This window comes from Rhinopithecus bieti, unplaced genomic scaffold (assembly GCF_001698545.2).
Source record: "Rhinopithecus bieti isolate Rb0 unplaced genomic scaffold, ASM169854v2 scaffold_9981, whole genome shotgun sequence".
NCBI classification, from domain to species: domain Eukaryota; kingdom Metazoa; phylum Chordata; class Mammalia; order Primates; family Cercopithecidae; genus Rhinopithecus; species Rhinopithecus bieti.
Genome location: NW_016806838.1, coordinates 5,171,286 through 5,185,420, shown reverse-complemented (window position 1 = coordinate 5,185,420; position 14,135 = coordinate 5,171,286). Strand labels below are relative to the sequence as shown.

General features: G+C 39.4%; 1 protein-coding gene across 9 annotated transcripts in view; it reads right to left on the bottom strand.

The window, feature by feature from the left end:
* USP49 (ubiquitin specific peptidase 49) overlaps positions 1 to 14,135 on the bottom strand; it is a 112,123-nt gene that overhangs the window by 96,081 nt on the left and 1,907 nt on the right. For 7 of the 9 annotated variants that reach the window (XM_017878255.1, XM_017878261.1, XM_017878259.1 and 4 more), the window contains exon 2: positions 12,503 to 12,584. The gene's annotated coding sequence lies outside the window, so the exon portion shown is untranslated. Of the gene's footprint in view, positions 1 to 7,180; positions 7,281 to 7,993; positions 8,044 to 12,502; positions 12,585 to 14,135 lie in introns of those variants that run through there. The other 2 variants (XM_017878257.1, XM_017878258.1) reach the window with 2 other exon arrangements.

Here is a 14,135-nt window from a genome sequence, read left to right as displayed (position 1 = left end):
GGCTGGGCGCAGTGGCTCATGCCTGGAATCCCAGCACTTTGGGAGGCTGAGGCGGGCGGATCATGAGGTCTGGAGATGGAGACCATTCTGGTTAACAAGGTGAAACCCCGTCTCTACTAAAAAAATACAAAATTAGCCTGGTGGTGTGGTGGCAGGCGCCTGTAGTCCCAGCTACTCGGGAGGCTGAGGCAGAAGAATGGCGTGACCCCGGGAGGCAGAGCTTGCAGTGAGCCGAGATTGCGCCACTGCACTCCAGCCTGGGAGACAGAGCAAGACTCCGTCTAAAAAAAAAAAAAAAAAGAATTCAATAAAATTTCCCAGAACTGAAAAGTCTGTTACCAAATTGAAAAGGTCCTCCAAGTGTCCAGCATAACAGACAAAACAAGGCCTAGAATGAGGTTAATTGTATTAAAATTTCAGAACATTTCCAGGGAGGAAAAAAATAGTCAAGAATCAGAACATCATCAGACTTCTCATCAGCAACAACAGAAGCTAGAAGCCAATAGAGTGATGCCTGATAAACTCAGAGAAAATAGAAAATATTCTCTTATCTAGAATTCTATACCCAGGTAAACTATAAATCAAGTATAAAAGAAAATAAAGACATTTTCATATATGCAGAATCCCAAACAAATTTACATCTCATGTACCTTTTTCTCAGGAACTTCTGGGAGACATGCTCCACACAAATTAAAATATAAACAACAAAGGAGAAAGATATCAAGTCCAGGAAAACAGGGGGTTCTCCATAAGAAGCCAAAGAAATACCCAGGATATGAGAGAAGTAGATTCCAGGATAAAAGCTGGGCAGGTCTAGAAAAGAACCCACACAGATTTTTATTTATTTTATTTATTTTTTATTATTTTATTTTGAGATGTAGTCTCATTCTGTTGCCCAGGCTGGAGTGCAGTGGTATGGTCTCAGCTCACTGCAACCTGTCTTCCAGGTTCCAGCAGTTCTCCTGCCTCAGCCTCCCAAGTAGCTGGGATTACAGGCGCCTGCCACCACGCCGTATTTTTAGTGGAGATGGGATTTCGCCATGTTAGCCAGGCTGATCTGAAACTCCTGACCTCGTGATCCACCCACCTCGGCCTCAGAAAGTGCTAATATTACAGGCGTGAGCCACCCTGCGCAGCCCCTACACAGATTTTTGTAAGCATAAGCCTACTGTTTAAAAAAATGGCATTAAAACCAAAAAAAAAAAAAAAAAGTTTGAGTTTCAAGGCAAAACAAAAGTATTTGGAAAACTCAAATGGTATGTGTGGCTTTCTTTGAAAAAAATTAAGGGCAGGAAATAATGTTTTGCTGATAGATATTCAAAATCAGTCATAAAACCAGCAAAGAGAAAAAGAATATTTAATATATTATGATGTCACTGGAGAAGGTTCATGGTTTATACCTACGTCAATCACTTAATGAATTAAAATTCCTTTTTCATTCAAACAGATGCTAAACCAAAGTCAAAAGAACAACTTGACTGAATCACATTTCAGTGCAGAATGAAAACACTTAAAAAGTTGTAATGCTTCCTCAGGAAAGGAAAGCACAAATACTGCAAGTCTGTTAGAACAAGGCAAGGACCATGTGGAATCAGTCACTTGTTCTTTCCCAAAGACTTAAACTACGGAATAATGATGACACTCAAATCTGAAACATCTGCTGCCCCACTGTCTCTAAAACCTAAAAAATGACTTCTCAATTAGGATATATGCTTTTCTCTATCTCCAAATACTTAAAAAAGTAAAACACCTATATTTTCTATTGACCTTTTATAGCAAAATGAGGGGTATCATATGGTATTTTTAAACATACGTAATATCACCTACTACTAATCAATGAGTGTTAAAACCATACTTCTTGTTTTGCTTGACGGCATCAAGGAACAAAAACACACTTATTGATCACATGTTGGGCTCTGCATGGACAGGCAGGTAGAAAAGGCATCTAGGGAATCTGTAAGTGAGGAAATAGCTGGACCTGATATTTTTTGATAAGTGATTAATTTTGACCAGGGATTTTTAAAAATTAAACTAAAACACATTCTGGCAAAACATTTGCTCTCACTTTTACCATAAAGGAAGACAATGAGAATAGATTAGCAAGGTGGTTTAACTGTAGCATATTCCATAGCTTTCAAGTTGAATGTTAAAAAATTTTTTTTTTGTTTCATAGTCTGGAATCAGGAAGAAAATTATACTTTACGCTTCTGCATAAAGTATGGTTTTCTTTCCTTTCTAAACTTTGAGAAAATACACCATTCTCTTACAAAACATAATACATACCCAATAGTTCCTCCAATTAAATAATAATAAATAGTATGTTCACTCTTTCAAGCTCATGGATGTACTGACTTAACTTTGTAAAAGATGCCAAATCTTGGTAAATTAATCTAAATCAAATTATAATCTCAATAATCAAAATTATAACAGGACATTTTGGGGAGGGAGGAAACTAGAAAAACTAAATCTAAACTATTTATGAAAAAAAAAGATCCACAGATAGTTATATCAATTTTTTACAAAAAAGCAAAGAGAGGGAATCCATCCTGCCATGTCTTAAGAAATACTAGAAAGGCACAGTAATAAACATGATATGGTACAGGATCTCATCTAGGGTGTGTCTGGAAATGCATGGGCCATCATGGATGTCACAATGACAGGGCAACACTACTGACATTGAGTGGACAGGCCCTGCAGTGCTAAACATACCTACTCTACTAACTGTGCCCCCTTTAAGAAACTTCGAGATAAATACACCAATGAGATAGAACAGAAAGGTGAGCAACTTGATTCACAATAAGGGTGTTACTACAAATCAACTAGAAAGTTCAGCTAGTTTAGTAGATGGTATTGGGAAATAAAAAAAAAATAAGGCTGGATCCAACTTATACCACATCTAAAGATTGCTCCATATACTTTAAAAACTTAAGGGGAAATGTAAAGCCATAAAGCTAAAAGAAATTTAGGGAGACAATCTGGATGATCTAAGTCCAAGAAGCAGTAATAAGGCAAATACAGTACGCTAAAAAATGATGGATGTGTCTATATCAAAATCAAGACTTTCCATTCAATGAAGAACACCAAGGCAGCCAGGCGCGGTGGCTCACGCCTGTAATCCCAGCACTTTGGGAGTCCGAGGCGGGCAGATCACAAGGTCAGGAGATCAAGGCCATCCTGGCTAACACGGTGAAACCCCGTCTCTACTAAAAATACAAAAAATTAGCTGGGTGTAGTGGCACACGCCTGTAGTCCCAGCTACTCAGGAGGCTGAGGCAGGAGAATTGCTTGAACCCGGGAAGCAGAGGTTGCAGTGAGCCAAGATCACACCACTGTACTCCAACCTGGGCAATAAGCAAGACTCCATCTCAAAAAAACCAAAAAACAAAAAACACCTAGGCAGAGTTAATAGATGACACCCCAGAAGATGATATTTATATGGTCCAAAACCAACCAGGGATTTAAAAAATATTATATATATTAAGGAGTTCTATAAATCAACAAGAAAAATACAGGAAACAAAGGATATGAAGAGGCAAAGGAAAATGGCTAACTAGAATTGAAGAAATTATTAAACTCGCTGGTAACTAGAAATAAAAATTAAACAGCCTAGCCAACATGGCAAAACCCTGTCTCTACTAAAACTACAAAAAAATTAGCTGGATGTGGTGGCACACGCCTGTAATCCCAGCTACTCGGGAGGCTGAGGCAGGAGAACTGCTTGAACCCAGGAGATGGAGGTTGCAGTGAGCTGAGATTGCACCACTGCACTCCAGCCTGGGAGAGTGAGACTCTGTCTCAAAAAAAAAAAAAAAAAAAAAAAAAAAAAAAAAAAAAAAAGGCCAGGCACAGTGGCTCACGCTTGTAATCCCAGCACTTTGGGAGACCAAGGCAGGTGGATCACCTGAGGTCAGGCAGGAGTTCGAAACCAGCCTGGCCATCATGGTGAAACCCCATCTCTACTAAAATTAACCAGGTATGGTGGCACACGCCTGTAATCCCAGCTACACAGGAGACTGAGGCAGGAGAATAGCTTTAACCCAGGAGGCAGAGGTTGCAGTGAGCCGAGATCGTGCCACTGCACTCCAGCCTGGGTGACAGAGTGAGACTCCATCTCAAAATAAATAAATAAATAAACAAAATAAAAATTAAAATGAGACATTACTAAAAGGTCACAATTAGAAATGTGGACAATACCAAGTGTTGAGGGGGGCGGTTATAGGAACACAATGCTTGTTGTTATTAGCTTATATAACCATTCAACAGCCTCATAGTACTTATGCCGCAATGCTACTCCTGGGTCTGTGTCCCTGAGAATTCTCAAACATGTCCATAATGGACATGTGCAAGACTGTTACTGGTAGCATTGTTTACAGTAGCCTAGGTGCCCATCACTATGGGAACAGATGCACACCACGGAATACTATGCTGCAGCTAGAAGCAATTAGCTAAATCTACATCCACATTAACAGTTTTTTTTGTTTTGTTTTGTTTGAGACAGAGTCTCACCCTGTCACTCAGGCTGTAGTGCTGTGGTGCAATCTTGGTTCATTGCAACCTCCACCTGCTGGGTTCAGGCAATTCTCCTGCCTCAGCCTCCCGAGTAGCTGGGACCACAGGCGCGTACCACCACACCCAGCTAATTTTTTGTATTTTTAGTAGAGACGTGGTTTCCACCATGCTGGCCAGGATGGTTTCGAACTCCTGACCTCGTGATCTGCCCGCCTCGGCCTCCCAAAGTGCTGGGATTACAGGCATGAGCCACCATGCCCGGCTCATACATAGATCTTAAAACATAGTGCTCACTGAAAAAAGTAAAAACCAGAGTAAGATCTACAGCATTTCTACAAGGAGAATTCTACAGCGAAATTCTACAACAGTGTAGTGTAATGAGCAATTTTGTAATTAAAAATACATATACCAAAAGAATCAGTAAGTATTTTACAAAGATGCATACAGAATCAAGGACATACCAAACACATTAGAGAGTGTGACTGTGAGGTGGGGAGGAAAATAGACATGGGAATGAGGGTTGAACAGAAAGCCTTTGAACACCAATGCTATACTGTACCCAAATTATAGGAGTATGAAGTCCAAATTCAGAATAACATTTTTCATTCATGCATACATTAATTTATTCCATAAAAACTTCAATTGAACACCTCTTAAGTGCCAAGAACTCTGCTTAAATAGAAACTTCTTATTTCTGAAGGTATTTTTTTACATCAGGTATGTTTTAATTGGAAGTGGAAGGGAAAACAATTTACAGTAGTATATAATATATACTAAAAAATGAGAAACTCACCATCCTCAAAATGTTTTACAAAACTTTTTTCATCAAATAGAAATGTACCTTGAAGTTTAAATGACAAAGTTAAATGAAAATCAAAATATAAAAGAACTCTATAAGTCCAACGTAAATTAGACAGCCACATCTCAATCCACAGATAAAATGCCTTTCCTCATAGCTTTCAGCGGTGAAACAACTACTTTTTGGAGGATAAATTTTTTTCTACTTTATTTGTCCTATGTAATGCCCTCCCTCTGCGCCCGACAATATTTCAACTGCTCAGGAACACTTCTCACCAGACTTCTGTTTTCTAAAAGATTTCACAAGCAGATTGCTGGCTGCCAAGTAGGTGCTGTGGTTAATATGCTCATTATGCCATGCTGCTAACAAAAACTGATTAGCGCATTCAGTGTAGAGTGACATGTCTATTCCATATTCCCTGGGCACTGAGAATAACATTTTCAAAAAAAAAAATTCCTTGTTCACCCCTTTTTAGATGTCTCCTAATGAAAGGCCACAAGGTCCAAATGTTAGCTAGTATACATGCTAATACTGGCAAAGGAAAATAACAGCAACCAGTAGTAGGACAATATCTGCCTATAAGGCTCTAAAATTGCAATCAGATTTAGATTACTGAGTGTCAGCACACAATCATATCTCACTGTAACCTTGAACTCCTGGGCTCAAGCAATCACTCCCACTCAGGTGGATCACTTGAGGTCAGGAGTTCGAGACCAACCTGACCAACAAGGCGAAATCCTGTCTCTACTAAAAATACAAAAATTAGCCAGGCGTGGTGGCATGCACCTGTAGTCCCAGCTACTGAGGAGGCTGAAGCAGAATGGCTTGAAGCCAGGAGGTGGAAGCTGCAGTGAGCCAAGATCACACTACTGCACTCCAGCCTGGGGGACAGAGTGAGACTCCGCCTCAGGAAAAAAAAAAAAAAGAGATTCTCCCACGGGCCTCCCAATGTGCTGGGATAACAAGGTAAACTACACACTGGGCCCAATTCGGGATTTTCAGTATGGAGTAGACAATGAGGCCACTCACAGATGAGACTGATGTCTTCATTAAAGCACACTTACCTTTCACTTGAAATGCATTGTTATAAGCTCTTCAAGTTACGTCACACATTCCTTTTTTTTTTTTTTTTGAGACGGAGTCTCACTCTGTCACCCAGGCTGGAGTACAGTGGCTCAATCTCAGCTCACTGCAAGCTCCGCCTCCCGGGTTCACACCATTCTCCTGCCTCAGCCTCCCGAGTAGCTGGGACTACAGGCGCCCACCACAACTGGCTAATTTTTTGTATTTTTAGTAGAGACGGGGTTTCACCATGTTGGCCAGGATGGTCTTGATCTCCTGACCTCGTGATCTGCCCGTCTCAGCCTCCGAAAGTGCTGGGATTACAGGCGTGAGCCACCGCGCCCGGCCGTTATGTCACACATTTCTAAAGTATTTCTTTTAAGAGTATATTCAATTCCACAGTGATATGTTTGCTTTCTCATCTTTACTTATAAGACCCCTCCTCTAATCAGTTGACCATATTTTACTTTTTTATATGCAATGTTTTTAACCTGACCTTTGACCTCTTTTAGATACAAGCATGCAATCAGTGTATAGCCATGCATACAATTGATACAGGTGATTATATCAGAACATAAAAAAAGGAGAGTGAAAGATGTAAATGTTAGCAATGACCATCTATAGGGATATTCTTGGCATTCTGATTTATAAAAACATAACATTAATACAGTCCTACATACTCTATGAATGCCTACATAAATGAGATGACCTCTGTTCATAAATGCTGATTCGCTGTCAAGGGCTAGATGTCTATGATCATAAAGCTATTAGTAATGATGGCTGAATTGAGCAATTCATACATTTTCTTACCTGATTTTCTTTGTGGCTACCTCCAATTTTTGCCAAGTAGAATCTAATTAGCTTTAACAAGAACTTTGACCTTATTGTCCTGATAAGTTAGTATCCATAACTGCAAAAATAAGTACCATAAATTACCTGGCATTCTAGAAAGGTCTGGGCTCAAAACTGATAAATCAAGGCCGGCCATGGTGGCTCACGCCTGTAATCCCAGCACTTTGGGAGGCTGAGGCGGGCAGATGACCTGAGGTCAGTAGTTTGAGACCAACCTGGCCAACATGGCAAAACTCCATCTCTACTAAAAATACAAAAAATTAGCCGGGCATGGTGGTGCCTGCCTGTAGTTTTGGTTACCCTGGGGGCTGAGACAGGAGAATCACTTGAACCCGGGAGATGGAGGTTGCAGTGAGCCGAGATCGCACCACTGCACTCCAGCCTGGGCCACAGAGACTCGTCTCAAAAAAAGCTGATAAATCAGCAAACCCCTATCTACTCTTCATTTTCAACTACAATTTATATCTGCGAAACAAATTGATCCTTAAAGACTTTATTTCAAAGTCAAAGCTCTTGCTATTTTAATGCACCCACATGGTCCATCCAAGTGAGCACATGACATATCCTACACATCTTTCCCACGTTAGAGACTGAAAGACAGAGCAGGAGGCAGGAAAGAGCAGGACACCAATGCGACAAAATGCTAAAGCCAAGCTATAAATTATCTTTTTGCCATTCTCTGCTGCATTTTGAAAAAGCTAACACAACAGCAGAGCCTATCCTTCCTTTGGAAAGATACGAGCATCATACAAAAGTATCCTTCTAACTCACTAGCAACAGTGCTGCCCTCCCATCTTTCACGCAACTTGCCCAGCAAGAGAAGCACTGCTGGGTTCTAAAGACAATGACTGAAAGCTCTGTATTCTGATGATGGGAGGGAGCAGTGAAGACCAGCTTCCTGGGCTCTAAACTATGCCAGACTGCCGTGCTAATCCTCCCTAAATCCCACGACATAACGTTTCGGTGGGGGTGGGGAACAGGATAGAAAACAATCCAAAACTGAATCAAGAACAGTAGCTCTGGGTTACGGAGGTCATAACATTCCTATTTGAATGAGGGTAGGGGATAATGGAGTGGGGCAAGGACATAGACAAAAGCCTTTAAAACATATCTTTAAAATACAAAAGAAAATGAATTTTATCCCTGATCCTTCTGATGTGCTAACCAACATCTGCCCTCAACCATTTGCCAGCCCTGGCTGCATAGAAGGCACAGAGTAGCAGACATTTTCACACAGTAAAGCTGGAAGAGATGCTACTAGAGTGTAAATCACTAATTAGCTCAATAAAAGACAAAGAGAGAAAATACCTGTCACAGAATGCTGTTTACAACTTGACATATAATAAAAAACCCTGAAAATTTCAGGAGAATGCCTTACTTTCCAGACTTCTATTAACATGTGAATGGAAAAGGGATAGTATTATAGTCTTTAAAAATAGCCCATGTCTCCAAAACAATAACACATGACTAGAAAGAATGCTTTCCAAACAATCTGTAATTTTTTCATCCTTATGAAAGGGGAGTGTTTTTAATTATTACAATTAGCTTTTTTTTTTTTTTTGAGACGGAGTGTCACTCTGTCATCCAGGCTGGAATGAAGTGGCACAGTCTTAGCTCACTGCAACCTCCGCCTCCCAGGTTCAAGCAAATCGTGTTCCTCAACCACCCAAGTAGCTGGGATTACAGGCATGCACCACCATGCCCAGCTAATTTTTGTATTTTTAGTAGAGACAGGATTTCACCATGTTGGCCAGCCTGGTCTTGAACTTCTGGCCTCAAGTGATCCAACTGCCTCAGCCTCCCAAAGTGCTAGGATAACAGGTGTGAGCCACCGTGCCTGGCCTACCATCAGCTTTAACAAAGAGCTATATTTCATAGCTTTGATAACTGCTTAAAGAGGGCGGAAAAAGGAAAAGAAGCCCACAAGTGCCTTTTTTTGTTTGTTTTGTTTTGTTTTGAGACAGAGTTTCACTCTTGTTGCCCAGGCTGGAGTACAATGGCACAATCTCGGCTCACTGCAACCTCCGCCTGCCTGGTTCAAGCAATTCTCTGGCCTCAGCCTCCCGAGTAGCTGGGATTACAGGCAAGCGCCACCACGCCCGTCTAATTTTGTATTTTTAGTAGAGACGGGGTTTCTCCATGCTGGTCAGGCTGGTCTTGAACTTGCAACCTCAGGTGATCCGCCTGCCTGCCTCAGCCTCCCAAAGTGCTGGGATTACAGGTGTGAGCCACCGCACCCAGCCACAAGTGCCGTATTTTACATTTGTCAGAATATAGTTAATATTCCTTCCACTTCTGAGAGGACCTCCTTCAGGTCACAAGTTTATCGAATAAGGCCATCATTTTAATGAAGATTAAATGATGGGAAGGGAGTCAGTTAAATTTCCTTATGTGACAACAACAGAAAAGACTCTCAAAATTTAAGTTTATTTGGGGGGAAGGTAATAAAATATTAAGATACTTCCATTCATCCCCTCATCATATGGCAAACCTATTTGTATTAATCCCAAGCAATGTTCTTTTTTTTTTCTTTGAGACAGAGTCTCACTCTGTTGACCAGGCTGGAGTGCAGTGGCTTGATCTCAGCTCACTGCAACCTCTGTCTCCCAGGTTCAAGCGATTCTCCTGCCTCAGTCTCCCGGATTCCAGCCTGGATTACAGGCACGTGCCACCATGTCTGGCTAATTTTTGTATTTTTAGTAGAGGTGCGGTTTTACCATGTTGGCCAGGCTGTTCTCAAACTCCTGGCCCCAAGGGATCCACCTGCCTCAGCCTCCCAAAGTGCTAGGATTACAGGTGTGAGCCACCACACCCAGCCAACCAATAGTCTTAAAGCAACACGTTTTGCACTTTGATCTTTTCCAGCTCCTTGAAGCTACATAAGAGTCTTTAAAATATGTATTTCACCTACGTATTTCTTGGTTGTGGTGTTGAAAGGCCCCATGGCTCCTGTTTCTCACACAATAATCATCCATACCTCCATAGCTAGCATGTCCTGAGGACACATTCATGCATAAGCACACCACGCCACATGCTAAAGAGGTTCCCAACAGACGGGTACACTGATAGAGTTTTTTCTAATGGAAGAGTCCTGAAAACCCATCATTCACAAGTAAAAGAATCTCAGAATGTACTGGAGACAAGACCATAAAAACACAAAGTCCATTCTAAACCCAATCTTGAGATTCCTTTGCTTCAAGTATTTGACTGAAATCAAATACAAACTAAACTTTCTGAAATACTCAAAACATTCTCCCTTTTTCTTCTTTAAAATTAAGGTATTCATATGCATCTTCTTCAATCTGACTTATTTAAAAATACTCAAGTGAGAGAAAATGATAAAGCAAATGGGGCAAAATGAAAAAAATTGGTAAAACTGAGTAAGGGTATACAGAATTTCTTATATCATTTTTGCAACTTTTCCATACATTTAAAAAATTGTAATAAAATCAACAGTCACCAAAAAATAGAGTATTAACAACAGAAGTTCTCTCACAGGGCTGTTTCAAGTTTCAAACAGTTCACATACTCAGTTAATGCTGGACACCTAGTAAACACTCAGTAATTGTTAATTATTTTTTTTTAAATGGGTGGATCAGCTGGGCACGGTGGCTCACGCCTGTAATCCTAACTCTTTGGGAGATCACTTGAGGTCAGGAGTTCGAGGTCAGAAGTTTGAGAGCAGCCTGGCCAACAAGGTGAGATCCTGTCTCTACTAAAAATATAAAAACTTGTCTGGGTGTGGTGGTGGGTACCTGTAATCCCAGCTACTAGGGAGGCTGTGGCAGAAGAATCACTTGAACCTGGGAGGCGGAAGTTGTAGTGAGCCAAGATGGCGCCACTGCACTCCAGCCTAAGCTACAGAGCAGTACTCCATCTCAAAAAAAAAAAAAGACTGGATCAATTTGCTTAACCAGTTAAAGTATAGGGGAGCCAGGCACAGTGGCTCACACCTGTAATACCAGCACTTAGGGAGGTTAAGGTGGGCGGATCGCTTGACCCCAGGAGTTCGAGACAAGCCTGGGCAACATGGTAAAACCTTGTCTCTACAAAAAATACAAAAACTAGCCAGGTGTGATGGCGCACATCTGTAGTCCCAGAGAGGTACAGGCTGCAGTGAGCTGACATGGCGCCACTGCATTCGCCTGGGCGAAAGAGCGAAATTCTGTCTCAAAAATAATAATAACAATAATAATGTATGGGGGAATTGGTATATCACTTAGGCACACATAAAGAGAAAATAGTAAAAAATTAGTGAGGGTATAACCAGGTTTTGTTTATGGATATTTGCACTGAAATCTGAAGTCAGAAAAAAATTCATTTTTCTTCAAACAACAATAATCTTTCAACTGTAAACATGTCATAGTATATAACAAGTCCAGGGCAGTTTTCTGGATGCGTAATCTGCAATGCAATAAGGCATTTTTTTATTGGTGTGGGGTTGTTTTGTAAATACAGTTTTGGAATGAAAAAATAGAAGCATGCAAGAACCTCGATGTAATCTTTACATTATACATAATCGTTATAGTGTTTACCCCAGGTTCCCCATCTAGAAAGGAACAGATAAAAGGTTAGTAACAGGACTACAGGGATAATTTTTAAAGATTGGCAAACAAGACTTGTTAAGCATTGAATCTGAAGAAGAGCATGGTGAGGGAGAACTTCACAACAGGCAAACCAGAGGTAAAACCAAAGCACAGACTTTGCTGGCAAAATGCAACGGTTGGAATCCCATCCCACCACTTAGAACTCTAACTTTTGAACTAAAATAAAGATTAAATGTATCACTGGGTTACTATTTAACAAAACATAGTATTATTTGTAATATAAGATAATTAACTACCAAATAAATACTTGCAGTAATGTCTGAGTATAATCTTGGACAAATCATTTAATCTCAAGGACACTCTATTTCATCACCTGTAAAATGAGAATAGTAATAGTACCTACCTCATAGGATTGCTATTGAGGAGTATACAAGTTACAATTTGCAGTGCTTACAGAAGAATCTGGCACAAAAGCATTATATGTGTGCTGGCTACTATTAAGTTTATGAAGAACTAAGGTCTTATAAATACAAAAGTACACAGATTTTTTTACTCAAAAATTGAGAATGGGGCAAGAGGAAACAAACAAATATATAGCATTAAACATGTGCTGGTTAGAGAGAAGGCAGACTCTCCTGATAGATAAATTATTAAATGCTTGCAAAGATTATCTAGAGGTTACCACATTACTGCTGAAGATTTGTTTTAAAAAATAGGATAAATTTTTATCTACCTGGAATTATTTAAGTGGGATATTGACTGGAGTTGCTGCATAAACTAGAGGTCCTTTCAAGGTCTCTTCCCATCCAAAGAATCTACAATTAACCAGGAAAACATTTAATTATGTACAACCTAATAAATCTAAAAATAAAATTTAAAAGCTTTTGCTTAGCAAATAAGATTATAACCAAAATAAAGTTAAATTGGGTAGAACTGTACTTGACGAACAAATGAAAATAAAGCTTAAATTTATCACTGGAGTCCTTATTGATAAACAGCATTATCTCAATTTTTAAAAATCCATTTTCAGTTTTAGAAATAGCGACTGAGAAATATCCATTGACAATGAGGCTCTGGTTTAGCACACTAAGGCCGCTGCATACAGAAACAAAAGACAGGACTCACTCTTTCCCTTGGCTGATCTTACAGTTTATATTTTCTTCTTTACCAATATCAAATAAGTTTATAATCAATTATATAAAGATATTGAGCATAAAACAATTACATTATAAACATGGCAATACCATATAGAGTACATCCTACTACTAATGCCAGCCCAAACACATCTATAAAGAGAATATGCACACACATCTCACTGAAACAAGTGCCTCATATCAAAGTTACTCTTAATCTTGAAAGTCAACGTATCAAACTAATCCTTTTAAAATGCAGTGGCAAAAATAGTAATTTTTACCAAAATCCTCTGTTAAATTGCTAAATACATCTAGTCACCTTGAACACTTGCTTAATACAACCCAGGAAACAAACCATAAACTAAATACTATGCCACTAACACAGTAGCTGAATGCAGAAAGTTTTCTAAATTATTCATATACATTAATAACCATTGTTACTCAAATCCACAAATCAAAATATAATCTTTGTTAACTATTATGAATGTCATAAACCTAATCTTTGCTATTTATACAAACAACAGCAAAAGAGTGTCAATCCAAAATTTATACAACTTTGAAAATAAAAAAGTCTCTTTGTGCATCTGAGTGTACATAATGAAATAACCCCAAACAAGATTCTCAACAACTGTTTGCATTTTTCCCTAAGTAAATTATATGCTATCCTTTGGCACCATCAAATGCAAAACAAATATTCATTCATATTCTTAGCTAAATGTAAAAGCTTCTGAATAAAATCATTAAAACAAAATTCTAAGTAAGAATAATTCAAGTTTTGCCCCAAATTTCTTATCTTCCTTTTCATTTCTAAAGGTGTCTTAAAAATCAAAAGCTTCTAGAAAATTAGTATTAATCTGGCCTTCTTTATTCACAACCATAAAACACGAAAGGCAGTGGAGCTGTCCAAAGACCCAGCGTGCAATATTATCTTGTAGAGACGTTTTTCCATCAAAATTACTCATAAATTTATTTATCCTAAAAAGTAAGTCTGCCACTCTAAAATCCTCCACTACTCTACAATTCTCCCTTTCTTTATTCCATTTTGTTAAATGGGTGGGTTACCAACTACAGCATGAAACGTCCCACACAAAGCTAAAGGCAGCTCAGGAACTCAAAGCCCTCAGCTCTGATTTAAATCTCTCCTCCAGTAAACTTCCTTGGTTGGTTATTTGCCTTTCTATGAAATGACTTCTTAACATTCTCCAGCCACTGAAAACGATAAGCAGAAACCTG